The sequence below is a fragment of the Gossypium hirsutum genome, chromosome A10, assembly GCF_007990345.1.
Source record: "Gossypium hirsutum isolate 1008001.06 chromosome A10, Gossypium_hirsutum_v2.1, whole genome shotgun sequence".
Taxonomy (NCBI): Eukaryota; Viridiplantae; Streptophyta; class Magnoliopsida; order Malvales; family Malvaceae; genus Gossypium; species Gossypium hirsutum.
The window spans coordinates 46007608-46022894 of NC_053433.1; positions in this window are offsets into that span (position 1 = coordinate 46007608).

Below are 15287 nucleotides of genomic sequence, written 5' to 3' on the forward strand. Positions count from 1 at the left end.
GGATAATGTTTCCATTTGTTTCTATTAAAATTAGACTCATAAAATATTATAATTGTATAAATTATACCCATAATTATTCTTATAAAATTTTTAACAATTTTTCCAAGTTAGAACAGGGGATCTTGAATTCATTCTGGCACTGTCTCACAGAAATTAGAATATCAAATAATATACAACTCTTTTACTCCCCCTGTTTCCCTTATATGAAAACAGACTCATTAAGAATTAATTCAAAATTTTATTTTAAATTTAATTAAACTTACACAATTTTTGGTGAATTTTCAAATTCACACAACTGCTGTTGTCCAACACTGTTTTACTACTAAAATTCATTTTTACATAATTTCACTTAATCCATTTTGTCTTATCAAAGTTCACTCAAATATCGAGCATATTGCTCAAAATTTTCTTAAACATATACCTACACTTATTCATCATATAATCATATTCACATGTATTTTTACTTAATCGATTTTCCCGTTGAACTCTTCGGAATAATAACTGATTCTCAGTTGCCTACACATATTTTCACACTTGTAGCCAAAGCTATCTGGTACGCATAGTAGCCTACACTTAATACTACACATGCGACCAATTATCCAGTACACGTAGTAGCCTGCACTTAGTACTACACGCGTGACCTAACCATCTGATACAAGTAGTAGCTTGCACTTAGTACTACACACGTGATAAAAGTTATCGCGTACGCATAGTAGCCTGCACTTAGTACTACACATGCGACCAATTATCCGGTGCACGTAGTAGCCTGCACTTAGTACTACACACATGGCCTCACAATAGATCATTCGTATTGTTTCTATTTCGAAGGCTCAACCGGGAAATTCCTCACTTGCCAACATGTTAGAATTTATTCATAGTCCTTTTTCAATTTGCAATTTACTACAAATAATCATTCTATAGGCAACCACATATCATATGATAACAAAATATAATAAAATAAAAATAATCGATAAATTATTTACATACAAACTTACCTCGGATCCAGAAATGGCAATTTACCATTCTTGTCCATAACCTTGTATTTTCCCGATTTAAGCCCAAATCTCGATTTCCTTGATCTATAATATCACATTTAGCCTACAAATTAGTCACACTATTCATATGGGTCTAAAAATCATATTTTTACAAATTTGCATTTTGACCCCTAAATTTTGCATATTTGCACTTTTTCCCTAAGGTTCGGAAATTAAACTTCTTCCTATTTTCTTATGTTTTATGACATGATGATCAATTTTCCCTTCTATGGTAACATCAAATTTTCACTCTAACATGTACTTATGAATACCGATTATACCGTTTTACTCGTTTTCACGTAAAATCGCTTAACAAAAGTTGTTTAACACAATTTCAAGCTTCATAGTCTACCATTAAGCATCAAAATACATGCATATCATTCATGGGTAAATTTTTAAACATAAATCCTAGCTCAAAATAATAGTAGAAATGAGCAGATCATGTTATCGGGATTTCAAAAATACATAAAACATTAATAACAGAGGTCAGAATCAGTTACTATTAAGCTTGGAAGCTTGACCAAACCCTAACCATGGCTGATCTTGGTACATCCTGCTGTAGCAAGAAGAAAGGGACACATTTGGAGTTTAAAATTTGTCTTTTAATTCATTTTACCCCTAAATGACCAAAATGTCATTTTTACTATTCTTTCAAATTTTACCCAATCAAGGCCATTTTTGTCCAACAAGTTATACAATGGTTTAATTATCACTTAAGGACCTCCCATTTAAATTTTCATAACAATTTGATACCTCTAACATGTAGAACTCAACTTTTGCACTTTTTATAATTTAGTCCTTTTTACTAAATTGTGTGCTGAAACGTTGAAATTTTCAAACGAAATTTTCACGAAATCATTTCGTGAAACCGTAGACCATAAAAATATAATAAAAATGAAATTTTTCTCATCAAATTTGTGGTCCTGAAATCACTGTTCCGACTAAGCCCAAAATCAGGATGTTACATTTCTCCCCCCTTTAGGGATTTTCGTCCCTGAAAATCTTACCAAAAAAAAAGTGGTTTTGGTTTTTCACTTGGATTCCTCAATCCTATAATAGATGTCAAAGAGCTTTCACTCAGGCTAAACGTTTACTACCTGTCTCTTTAAATTTTACATACAAAAATAATAAGTGGTATTCACTTTATAATACTTTTACTGAAACTTAATCTCTACTAAAAAGCTCATGTACTCAAAATTCCGATCCATACCATCATGTTACATATACATTCGCACCCGAATCCTTTCGGATTTGAATCGTAAAACTAGTCAGTTCATCTCAACCTCATACTCTTTATAATTTCACACAGTCCAATTATTTGTCAATTCAACCCTCAGCTACTTTTTATTTCAAGCCTCTTCTGGCTTTCCAAAGAAATCATGATATGAAACTCAGATCTCAATTCGATTAGTGGAGATTAAAATTCCATGATATCCAAAATTCATAAAGACATGAAATTCTATGAATCTAGTGAGCAGACATTCGGGTATACCAACATAATTTACACATCTCAATACGTTTAACAACGCTACATATCACTTTCCTCTTTCAAGGACAGGAATGATCCAGACAAGAAAATCCATATTAACCTTTTCTATTTCCATTCTAATTCTGAAACGGAAAAAATAATTCTGATGATTCTTGCTATACATCTTTAAACTTTCAACATTTCAAGAATTTGTAGTCAAAGATAAACAATGATCGTTTTAGCATTTTTTTAATACCCAGATTATCTTCACATTATCAATATCAGATCTTCTTATTGTATACGATTCTTCTAGGAAACATACACTTCTTAATTAGACTATTCGTCTTTTTACCCGTGAAGAAATAAAATCTTATTCTCAAGTATGCACATCTCATTAAATTCTAGACATATACTCCATACAGATTGAACAAATCAAGTCGACCTTATTCATCCATAATTGATATTTCAAGAAATTCTCTCTTCTAGTCAACAGAACGATTCAACATGTATCATTCCAAATTCACTTTTCATACTAACCGAATACCTTAAAAAATGCATTAACATAAGTAATATTGATACCTCAACTGAATACATTAACTCTGATTAACTTTCTTGAGAAAGGAAATCCACCATACACAATTTCTCATCCATTCTCAATAGGCAGAATATAACAAAATATCAGAGAAAAATAGAAACATGTAGATCATAACCCAATCAGACTGATAATATATTCGTCTAATGTTAAGATCAAGGAACATTTTCATAATATAAGAATTCATCAGGGATTAGATAGCCCCAATAATATTTCTAGTATTAGGTACTGTACACTATAATTACCATGCTTGAACATTTAATATTTCGAACATTATTCCTTTAACTATTTCTGTCATCCCAAATTCCGCAATATTCCCTTTACTAAGAAAACCAATTCATCAGGGAATTTCAATCAATACATTTCTCGACATCATACAGGATAGATTGTCTTACCAAAATTAACCTTTTTCGCTAACTGCGATGTTGCGAAAATTAAACAATCTTTCGGTCAATCCGATATCTTTCTAGCTCATGTCTATACTTATCAACCCATTCTCAATCTATAATCATGCTTATAACCATTCCATCATTGAACTCTTTGGTTTCTCACCTGGAAACTCATTCAACATAAATCTTAGGAATTTCCCTTATAAAACACCACTTTGGTAAGGGGGAGGGGTCGTAGGGCCTCTGACTCAACGCTCATATACATGTAACACATTTTTCATCACAACAATCATATTTCAATCATGTCATTCATTTCGAGTAACTAACATTCATATTGATTTTACACTCACTTTCTAGCTATCTCATTTAAACAAGTGTACTTATACATGTATTTCAATGTTTCCTAGATAATATTACTCACCATTCATTAAATCAGACAAGTCAAGCACATAATATCATATAAGGGCCAAACAAACATGGATAAGTATATCACAGTCTAAACTTTCATCTTACACATCATCATATATATATCATTGCAATCATATATATCAGTCCAAGCAATTTAGTACATTTACTCAAGTTATATGAGCTTACCAATCATAATCATCCCAACCAATAGACATGAATATTCATCTTATCAATATTTTTGATAAGTTACTCAAACACATGCATTTGTTCAAATAAATCGATCATATACATCATGAAATTATCTATTAATCATAGATAAGCTCATTTCGCCATGTACACATTTCATGAATCCTCATTCGTACCTTTCCAAGTTTCAGTTTGTCATGACTATACTTTACTCGAATATTTTAGCATCACATTCAACATGGTCGGTGTAGCTAGGTTGGAGAGTACCTTTGTCTAAACAAAGTGGCTCTCAAACGCGTCGGGAGACATCACACTATCACGGATCGATGACATGTATAGTTGGACTTTTACACATGCTAGGTTAGTCTGAGAACCGGCTAAACCATAGCTCTGATACCACTAAATGTAACACCCCTCACCCATATCCAACATCGGGATAGGGTTTGAGGCGTTAACGGACTTAAACATTCACAACAACACATAACATATTACCAACCATGCATGGCAAACAAGCATATGCACATCACCAATATCAAACATAACATAAATAGCTAGATTTATAAGTCAGGATCATTAGCTCACTAAAGACCAATATATTTGGAAAAATTATAATAACACATGTTATAAAACTAGGTCCCTATACATGCCACTCACTTGATAATTCTAGCATATAGGTTTATATTGTCAAGGTGTTGCCTTGATAGCGTGATGCTGCCTCCGACGATCTCCAACCCTGAGCTAACCTGACAACACTAAAATAAATGGAAAGGAGGGGGTAAGCTTTATGTGACACCCCTAAAGTGACCCTAGTCGGAAAGCGGTCTCGGGACCGCTAGACCGAGTCACCAAATTATTTGAATGTGATAATTATTGCTAAAATATGTGAAAATAAATGTGTGAAAGTTTTAAGCTTCGATTTAGTTAATTGCATGTGAATTTAGTTGATAGGACTTATGTGAGAAAATTTAGAAATGTGCTAGGCAAATGCAAGTGGCCTAATAGTGCATGTAATCAAAGGGGTGGACTTGCATGTCAATTTCCCCCCATTTAAGTACTAGTGGCCGGCCATGGCAAGGGATCATGGGCAAAACATGTCATGAAACATGTTGTGTTAATGGAAAAATAAAATAAGAAGCATGGGCAAAACATGTCATGAAACATGTTGTGTTAATGGAAGAATAAAATAAGAAGCATGGGCAATAAACTAATAAGAAATTGACGGAAGAAAACAAAGAGAAAAAAATGTGTTCATCATTCTCATGCATGACCAAAAAAAAAAGAAAAAAAGAAGAAGAGAAAAGCTCTCATGTTGTTCTTGGCCGAATAGGAGAAAGAAAAAGAAGGAAAAAGAGCTTTGAGGAAATCGGCTATGGTGGTTTGATAGACTAAGGTATGTTTGATGATGTTCCATGAGATGCATGCATGTTTTAGTAGTTAGCTTGAGTTCTAAATAGCTCATGGTTCAAATCTTTACTATGTCATGGAGATGATATTCGGCCAAGGTGGATTGGTGTTGATATCATTTGCATGCTAAAAGGTGGCCATATGACCTATCAAACTCCTTGTCATATTCGGCCATAAGCTAGCAAAATGAGACTTTAATGAGTTAAATTTGTTTGAATTAAGCTCAAGAGCAAAGGGGAACTAAATCCGATAAAGGGAAGGAAAAAGTGGTCGAATAGCCGCTGAAATCGTTCGACAACATCCGAGGTAAGTTTTAAGTGATTAAACGTTGAGTAAATTCAATCATAATAGGACATAATGAGTTGATTTAATAAGATATGATGTGGCCATGATATGTCTTAAACTCAAATGGCAAGTTCATATGTGTTTGGACTTGGAAATTTAAGAGCAAATTGTAATAATTTGCTTTGGACAGCAGCAGTAACGTGATTTTAGAAAATCACTATAAATTGTTGATGTGGAATTATAGGCTGAATAAAATATGTAATCAAGGCTTAATTAGTCTAGTTTCTTATAAAAGAGACCTTGTGAGCAAAGAAATTTCCTATAAAGAGATATTTAAAGTTGTGTGAGACGGTGTCAGAATGACTCCGAAATCCCCTGTTCTGTTTTTAGAAAATCATTATAAATTGTACAAAAATGGTTATAAGATAAAACTTATATGCTTAGACTCCTTAATGAGTCTAGTTTCAAATGAAATCAAATACAACACATTTTTAATTCTGTAAAATGAGAAATTTGATTCGTAGTGCAGAGTGGTCAGATTAGTGAAATAGTGAAACAGGGGAAACTTTAAGAAAAATCTGGTATTTATTGGCCAAACCTAAAATTCTGGAAATTTTATGGATGGAAGATATACGAGTCTATATTCAGGAAAAATTAACAGCAAGTGATTTGGAGTTTTGTAGCTCCGGTTATAAATAATTTAGTGACCATTGCTCAGGAAAATAGCTCGTAGTGAATATGTGATTTTGTTGTAAACATGGATAAAACTTGTTTTAGTTGCTCATAAGCTATTGATTAAACCCATACTTGAATTCTAAATCGTGATATTGTAGGCTTATGAGTATTCGAATATGAAATGATAGTATGGCGTAAAATTGAATTATTCATTGGGAAATGATTAATGTAGATTCGGCCAAGACAAAGTGTGTACATGATAGTATATGTGATATGTGAAGTATATTTGAATAAATGTGAAAGTGTATATATATGTGATAAGGCCTAATGGCCAATGTGATGAATGTGAAAGTGTATATATATGTGATAAGGCCTAATGGCCGATGTGATGAATGTGAAAGTGTATATATGTGATAAGGCCGAATGGCCAATGTGATGAATGTGAAAGTGTATATATATGTGATAAGGCCGAATGGCCAATGTGATGAATGTGAACATGTGTATGTGTGATAAGGCCGAATGGCCAATGTGATGAATGTGAACATGCATATATGAGATAAGGCCGAATGGCCAATGTGATGAATGTGAACATGTGTATGTGTGATAAGGCCGAATGGCCAATGTGATGAAAGTGAACATGCATATATGAGATAAGGCCGAATGGCCAATGTGATGAATGTGAAAGTGTATATATGTGATAAGGCCGAATGGCCAATGTGATGGATGTGGAAGTGTATAAATGTGATAAGTCCCGAAGGGCAATTGTGTCAGTACTATATCCGGGTTAAAACCCCGCAGGCTTTATGCGAGAATATTATCCTGATTAATGTCCGTAGGCTTCGTGCTCGTACTATATCCGAGCTTTAAAGACCTGACGGCTAAATGCTAGGATTCAAGTAAGACTTTGATATTGAGTATCTGCATTAAGTTACCATCAAATAAGTATTATGTATTCAAGATGTTCAGGTACGTATTACTTACTCATCGGTGGAGTGATTTCGAGGTGAATTATCAGTATCAAAGAGGTAGGTAAATGTGAGAATGATCTAATTGGTAATGGTATGTTTGTATAATAAAGTATGCGATGAAATATTCTTATGTATTAGTGCATATTCTGCCCAAAAGCCTTATGATCTGAGTATGGGTTGGGTTGAGCTAGATGTGCCAGTACAAGGTAAGGATTATGATTTGTACGCTTACATATATGTGATAAGGAATATGTTGGTTCTTTATGTGCCTATGGTAATTTAGTACTTGTCATGTTGAAATACTTAAAAGTATGGATGTGATTATGAACAAGTGGAAAGGATTATTGAAAGTTGAAAATCGATGAAGAATGTGCTTTGGAAATATTTGACCATCTAGGTCATTATTATTCGAAAGTATATATGTGGCAGCCAAGTGTTGCGTTTAATGATATTATAGATCGAGATGAAGCTCTAGATTAACTTCATCGAACAGTTGAAATGAATGACCAATGATAGTGATTGAGAACACTTTGTTTTGCTTAAAACTTACTAAGCATTAAATGCTTACTCCGTTCTTTGAATCTCTGTTTTATAGATTTTGGTTCGTCAGCTATCGGACTCGGGATTATTGAAGTCAAAGTCGCCCACACTATCAAAACCCTTTTGGTACACTTTTGGTTGAACTCTGAAAATGGCATGTATAGGACTACCCTTTTTGTTGTGGGTCATGGACCCTTTGGATTTGTATAATTTTGGATAGCCATGCGAAAATGGCTTATATATGTTTGAGCATAATGTTATAATCATTTGGTATGGATATGCTTAACAAGGATTGGCCATGTGAATGGTTAATCACTATCATAATTTGTGCTATTTATGCTAAAAGGGCTAGTTGAATCATGGAAACTATGAAATAGGTAAAGTCTACCTTAAAGGCAGATGCTGACAGCAGCAGTGATGTAGATTTGGAAAATCACTAAAAATAGTAGGAATGGAATTAAATAGTGAATAAATTATGAAAACTAACCTTGATGAATCTATTTTCATAGGAAAGTAACGAAACGTTCATATGAACAGTATATTATGAGATGCTAAAGTTTTCGTGAGACAGGGCCAGAACGGTTTCTGGATTCCCTGTTCCGACTTTGGAAATTCATTATAAATTAACCAGAGATAATTATAAGTCATGCCATATATGAACAGATTCCTTTTTTAGTCTAGTTTCTATAGAAATAAACGACATCAGTATTGAAGCCCTGTAAAGGGAGATATCCAAGTAGTAATGTGCAAAGGTCAGTGTAGTCGATCCCTGTAACATGGGAGACTTTGACTAATAAACTGTACTAATTGGCCTGACCAAAAATTCTAGAAAAAAATTTGTAGATGTATATATGAGTCTAGTTTCAGGGAAAAATCACGAAACTGATTTTTGAGTTGTGAAACTCAAGATATGATTTTTAAGGCGACAGTGATGCAGTTAGCCAGCTTGCCTGGAAAATTTTAAAATGGATTGTGCAAAGAAGTGATTTAAGTCTGCAAACCCCTCGTGTCCGACTCCGGCGACGGACTTGGGTACGGGGTGTTACACTTTACGCTTAGTAAGCTCGCATGAAATAATAATAAACAATTTACTAACATGATGTCCATAGTAAAACTAACCCAATTGTACATTTACACATGTTTTGGTTAAGCTGTTTTCTTGAGTCAAAGTCACTAAATCATTTATATCTAGAGTTACAGAACTCCAAATTAAGATCCGTAAATTTTCATAGAAACTAGACTCATTTATATTTCCACCATAAAATTTTCAGAATTTTTGGTCTGGTAAATAAGTACATTTTTTATTCAAAGTCTCCTCTATTTTGCTGTTTGATAGCTTCAACCTTTCTTCACTAAAATTTATTTATCTCATAGTACGAGACTTGGATAATGTTCCTATTTATTTCATTAAAAGTAGACTCATAAAATATTCTAAGCATATAAATTATAACCCATAATTATTTTTCTACAATTTTTAACAATTTTTCCAAATCAGAACAAGGGATCTCGAATTCATTCTGCACTGTCTCACAAAACTTAGAATATCACATAATATACAACTCTTTTGCTCCCCCTGTTTCCTTTATATGAAAATAGACTCATTAAGCTTTGATTAAATAATTTTTTTAAAGTTAATTCAACTTACACAATTTTTAGTGAATTTTCAAAGTCACACAACTGCTTCTGTCCAGCACAGTTTTACTACTAAAATTCACTCTTACATAATTTCACTTAATCCATTTTGTCTTATCGAAGTTCACTCAAATATCGAGCATATTGCTCAAAATTTTCTTAAACTTATACCTGCACTTATTCATCATATAATCATGTTCACATGTATTTTTACTTAATCAATTTTCCCATTGAACTCTTCGGAATAATAATGATACTCAGTTGCCTGCACATATTTTCACAATTGTAGCCAAAGCTATCTGGTACGCATAGTAGCCTGCACTTAGTACTACACATGCGACCAATTATCCGGCACACGTAGTAGCCTGCACTTAGTACTACACACGTGACCTAACCATCTGATACACGTAGTAGCTGCACTTAGTATTACACACGTGATCAAAGTTATCGGGTACGCATAGTAGCCTGCACTTAGTACTACACATGCGACCAATTATCCAGTACACGTAGTAGCCTGCACTTAGTACTACACACGTGACCTCACAATAGAACATTCGTATTGTTTCCATTCCGAAGGCTCAACCGGGAAATTCCTCCCTTTCCAACATGTTACAATTTATTCATAGTCCTTTTTCAATTTGCAATTTTCAACAAATAATCATTCTATAGGCAACCACATTTCATATGATAAAAAAATATAATAAAATAAAAAGAATCGATAAATTATTTACGTACAAACTTACCTTGGATCCAGAAATGGCAATTTACCATTCTTGTCCATAACCTTGTATTTTCCCGATTTTAAGCCCAAATCTCGATTTTCTTGATCTAGAATATCACATTTAGCCTACTAATTAGTCACACTATTCACATAGGTCTAAAAATCATTTTTTATAAATTTACATTTTGACACCTAAACTTTTGCATATTTGCACTTTTGCCCCAAGGTTCGGAAATTAAACTTCTTCCTATCTTCTTATGTTTTATGACATGCTGATCGTTTTTCCCTTCTATGGAAACATCAAGTTCCCACTCTAACATGTACTTATGAACATTAAATATTTTTACCGATTATACCGTTTTACTCGTTTTCACATAAATCACTTAGCAAAAGTTGTTTAACACAATTTCAAGCTTCATATTCTACCATTAAACATCAAAATACATGCATATCATTCATGGGTAAATTTTTAAACATAAATCCTAGCTCAAAATAATGGTAGAAATGAGCAAATCATGTTATCGGGATTTCAAAAATACATAGAACATTAGGAACGGAGCTCGAAATCACTTACTATTAAGCTTGGAACTTGGCCAAACCCTAACCATGGCTGCTCTTGATACATTCTGCTGTAGCAAGAAGAGAGGGACACATTTGGAGTTTAAAATTTGTCTTTTAATTCATTTTAACCCCTAAATGACCAAAATGCCCTTTTTTCTATTCTTTCAAATTTTACCCAATCAAGGTCATTTTTTGTCCAACAAGTTATACAATGGTTTAATTATCATTTAAGGACCTCCCATTTAAAATTTCATAACAATTTGATACCTCTAACATGTAGAACTCAACTTTTGCACTTTTTACAATTTAGTCCTTTTTACTAAATTGAGTGCCGAAACGTCGAAATTTTCAAAAGAAATTTTCACAAAATGATTTTGTGAAATCGTAGACCATAAAAATATAATAAAAATGAAATTTTCCTCATCAGATTTTTGGTTGCGAAACCACTGTTCCGACTAAGCCCAAAATCAGGATGTTACAAGTATTAAGATAGAATTGTATGAGTATGGTATGGTTGCAATTACAGAGCATCATTGTATTGAATTGAATTTTGATAAAATAAATTACAGGGTCAATGTGATTAGAAAAGCTGTGGAGAAATGAAAGTAATTCATGACAATCTAAAAGCAATTTTAGATTGGTAGAAAACATATGCGGGCTTGATACATAAAAGCATTAAATTTCAGTTAGAAAACTAAGTATTTGTGAAAGTATTATAGTGGGAATAGAAATTTTCAATTTAGCTATAAAGAGAAGTTGAGTTCATCATTTATCAGGCTGTATGAGATTACCATCAGAACTTGAGACGATCCATAATGTGTTTCTCATGTATATGATGTGATGGTACAAATAAGACCTTTATCTATAGTATTTCTTTCAGAAGTAAAAACTCAGCTTGTTATGACATATAGCAAAGAACAGATTAGAATTTTAGCTTGTGAGATTGAAACTTTGAGAAATTTGAGGCTATGTGAGAAATTGATGAGGCCAGTGAAAGCAAATCACTAATCTATTCTCTGATAAGTTTTTGGGCGACGAAAATCCCTAACGGGGAGAGAGTTGTAACAACCTATTTTTAGGGTTAATCAGAATAGTAGTTTTGGGACCACAATCTAAAGTCAAAATATTTATATTATTATTTATTAAGGTTTACAGTATGATAGAATGTTTGTGTGAAAATTTCGTAAAGAAATTTTACCTTTTGAGTGGTTAATTCGGTAAAAAGGACTAAATCGCGTGATGCATAAAAGTTGAATTTTATAAGTTAAAGGTATTAAATGGCTATGAAATTAGATAGTGGGAGTCCTTAAGTGGTAATTATCTCATAAATGTTGATAGTGGAATTCTATGGCTTGGTATTGTTGAAATTTATGATGTTATTAAAGGTTAGTTGTAACATCCCAAAATAGGGCTTAGTCAGAATAGTGGTTTTGGGACGTTAAAATGTATATTTTATGATTTTTAAGAGGTTTAGAATATGAATATATGCATGTGTTAAAGTTTAATGAAGAAATTCTAAGTATAAGGTGTCCAATTGGAAGTTAGGGACTAAATTGAATAAGTTGCAAAATTTTGTTCTAGAAGTAATTTGCATGAAATTGCTTTGGATTATTAATTAGGAGGTCTTAAAGATCAATTTTCCCAATTTCTAAGTTTTTGGACAAAAACGGGCTTGAATGGAAAAAATTGAAGGATGGGCTTTAAGGGCATTTTGGTCATTTGGTTTATAAATGAAATAAAATGGGAAAGTAAGCCAAAAATCAGCTCATCCTCTCCATGTTGCTATCAAAAAATAGGGTTCTCCATAGGTAGGGTTTTCAATCTTTCCAAGCTCTATAGTAAGTGCTTCCAAGCCCCATTTTTAATGTTCTTCGTATTTTTGAAATCCCGGTAACTTGCTCCCTCTATTTCTACCCATATTTCATGCTAGGGCTCATGTTTAGAAATTTACCCATGTATGAAAAGTTTATGTTTCGATGATTTATGGAGGGATATGGGAGTCTAAAGGATGGTAAATAACTTTTACTAAGTAGTTTTTCATGGAAATGGCTTTTGGGGCTATTTTGTAAAAGTCGTAGAAAAGGGTAGGAAAATATGAAATGGAGGAAAAATGTGGGCTATTATGAACATGAAAAATGTTCGGTTAGGCTTGGGTAACCAAGAAATCCCATACATTGCATTATCTGAGCCTAGGGACTAAATTGCAAATATATGAAAGTATAGGGGTAAATAGTAATTTTACCCAAGTATGAATTTTGGGGTAATTTTGAGTAATGTATGTATTAAACGAGCTAAATTTGGTATTATGGATCAAGAGAATCGAGATATGAGCCTTGATCAGGGAAAAAGCAAAGTTTATGAGGTTTAGGCTCGATTGCTAATATTTTGTACCGAGGTAAGTACATATGCAAATAAATACATTAATTATTGTTATTAAATGATTTATTGAAATTTGTATGCTTAATATGCTTATTTGGCAATGTTGATAATATAACATGTTTTGATAGCTTGTTATATGATTATGTGACATTGGCCATATAAAAGAAACCATTTATGCGAGTACGTTCGGTAAAGGTCTAGAAGTCTAAGATCCCGTTTGAACCTTAGGAATAGTTGAGGATACGAGTGACATGTCACTAGGATAGTCAAGTGTGTTATGAGCTCATTTAATATGTGATACATGCTAGGGTGCGGGTGCTGGGTATCCTGAGTTGTGTTTGGATACTCTCTTAGCTCTTTGAGTAGCCTCATTTAGAGTGGCATGTGATTCTGTTATATGAGGCACTTCGTGCACTTTCTATCAGGTAGCCAAGGCTACGTTCAGGCACTTCTGTGCATTTCTTCCGTGTGTCCGAATCATATTCCAAGTGTTCAACAGGTAACATTATATGAATTCTGAAAGTAAAATTTAAGTCAGCCATATGTATGCAAGATGGCACAGGTATGTACTAAAACCCTATGAGAACTTAGTATATGATGATATTATGGAAAGATATGTATTTGGATAAGCATGTGCATATGAATATGGAAGGTAAAATATATATATAACATAATGAAAAGTATCATAATGGATAAGTAATTATGCATAGATTATCAATAATTGCAAAAATATAGATTATTTTTATGTGTACTTACTAAGATTTATAACTTACCCTCCTCTCTTTTCCCTTCTCTTTAGATATGTCAAGCTAGCATGAAGGATCGAGGAACCTCGGAGCTCGGAGCACACTATCTTCAAGAAGTTTAGGTATAAAAAGGGTTAATTATTTTGGTCATGGCATGTATAGGAAACTTGTCTATTTTGTGTATATGTGTCATGCTGAAGTAGCCAAGTATAATGGCTCATTTGGTCATTGATTATTTTGTATGTGGCCATGTGATTTTGGCCATATTAATGATTGAGATGTATCCCTAAGTTTATCTTTACATGTATACTAAGATGTGTATGTGTTTGATGGATGACTATTCAATTGCTAGTATGTGGTTGCATGATTTAGCACTCATAATGAAATGATAATAAGGAGTATGGTAAGCCATGAAATTGGTGTGGAATGACTAAAAGATAAGTTTGTGCGAATACTAATGGTCTAGTATGTAAAAGGAGTCATAGTGATGCTATGATGTTGCATGTTTAAGTGTCCAAGTATATCATAGAATATACCATTGAACATATGGAAGTGTATGATTGTTTAAGGGTGACCAATGGCTTGGAGAGTAGCCTCCAAATGGTCCACACGGGTAGACACACGGGCATGTGTCTAGGTCGTGTGTCCCCTGCACTTTGAATTTTAGGTTAACACGCATGGTAGTAAACACACGGGCAGAGACACGGCCTTGTGTCTCAACCATGTGGAGGACACGACTTCTGGCCAAGGGCGTGTGCTTAGCCGTGTGCCTCAAATTTGTATGATGACGTTATAAACAGAATGCTCGCTAATATCACACGGGCTACCACACGAGCGTGTGCCAGGCCGTGTGAGGGACACGGACCAAGGATACGGGTGTGCTCGGCCATGTGAAAAGCCCTGTAGGTTTGAAATAGATAATAAATCCAAAAATTCAACACGAGTGTGGGACATGGGCGTGTGACAGCCCAAAATTGACCCTAGTCGGGAAGTGGTTTCGGGACCGCTAAACCGAGTCACCGAAAGGTTCGAATGTGATGTTTATTGTCTAGAATATGTAATCATGAATGTGTGAAAATTTCAAGCTTCGATTTAGTCGATTGCATGTGAATTTAGTCAATAGGACTTATATGAGAAAATTTTAAAATGTGATAGGTCAATGCATGAGGACCTATTAGTGCATGTGGAAGAAAAAGGGGACTTGCATGTCAAATTCCCCCTCCCTAATATGTAGTGGCCGGCCATGCTATGGGTGGAAACATGTCACCAACATGTTGTGTTAGTGATGTATGGTAAGGA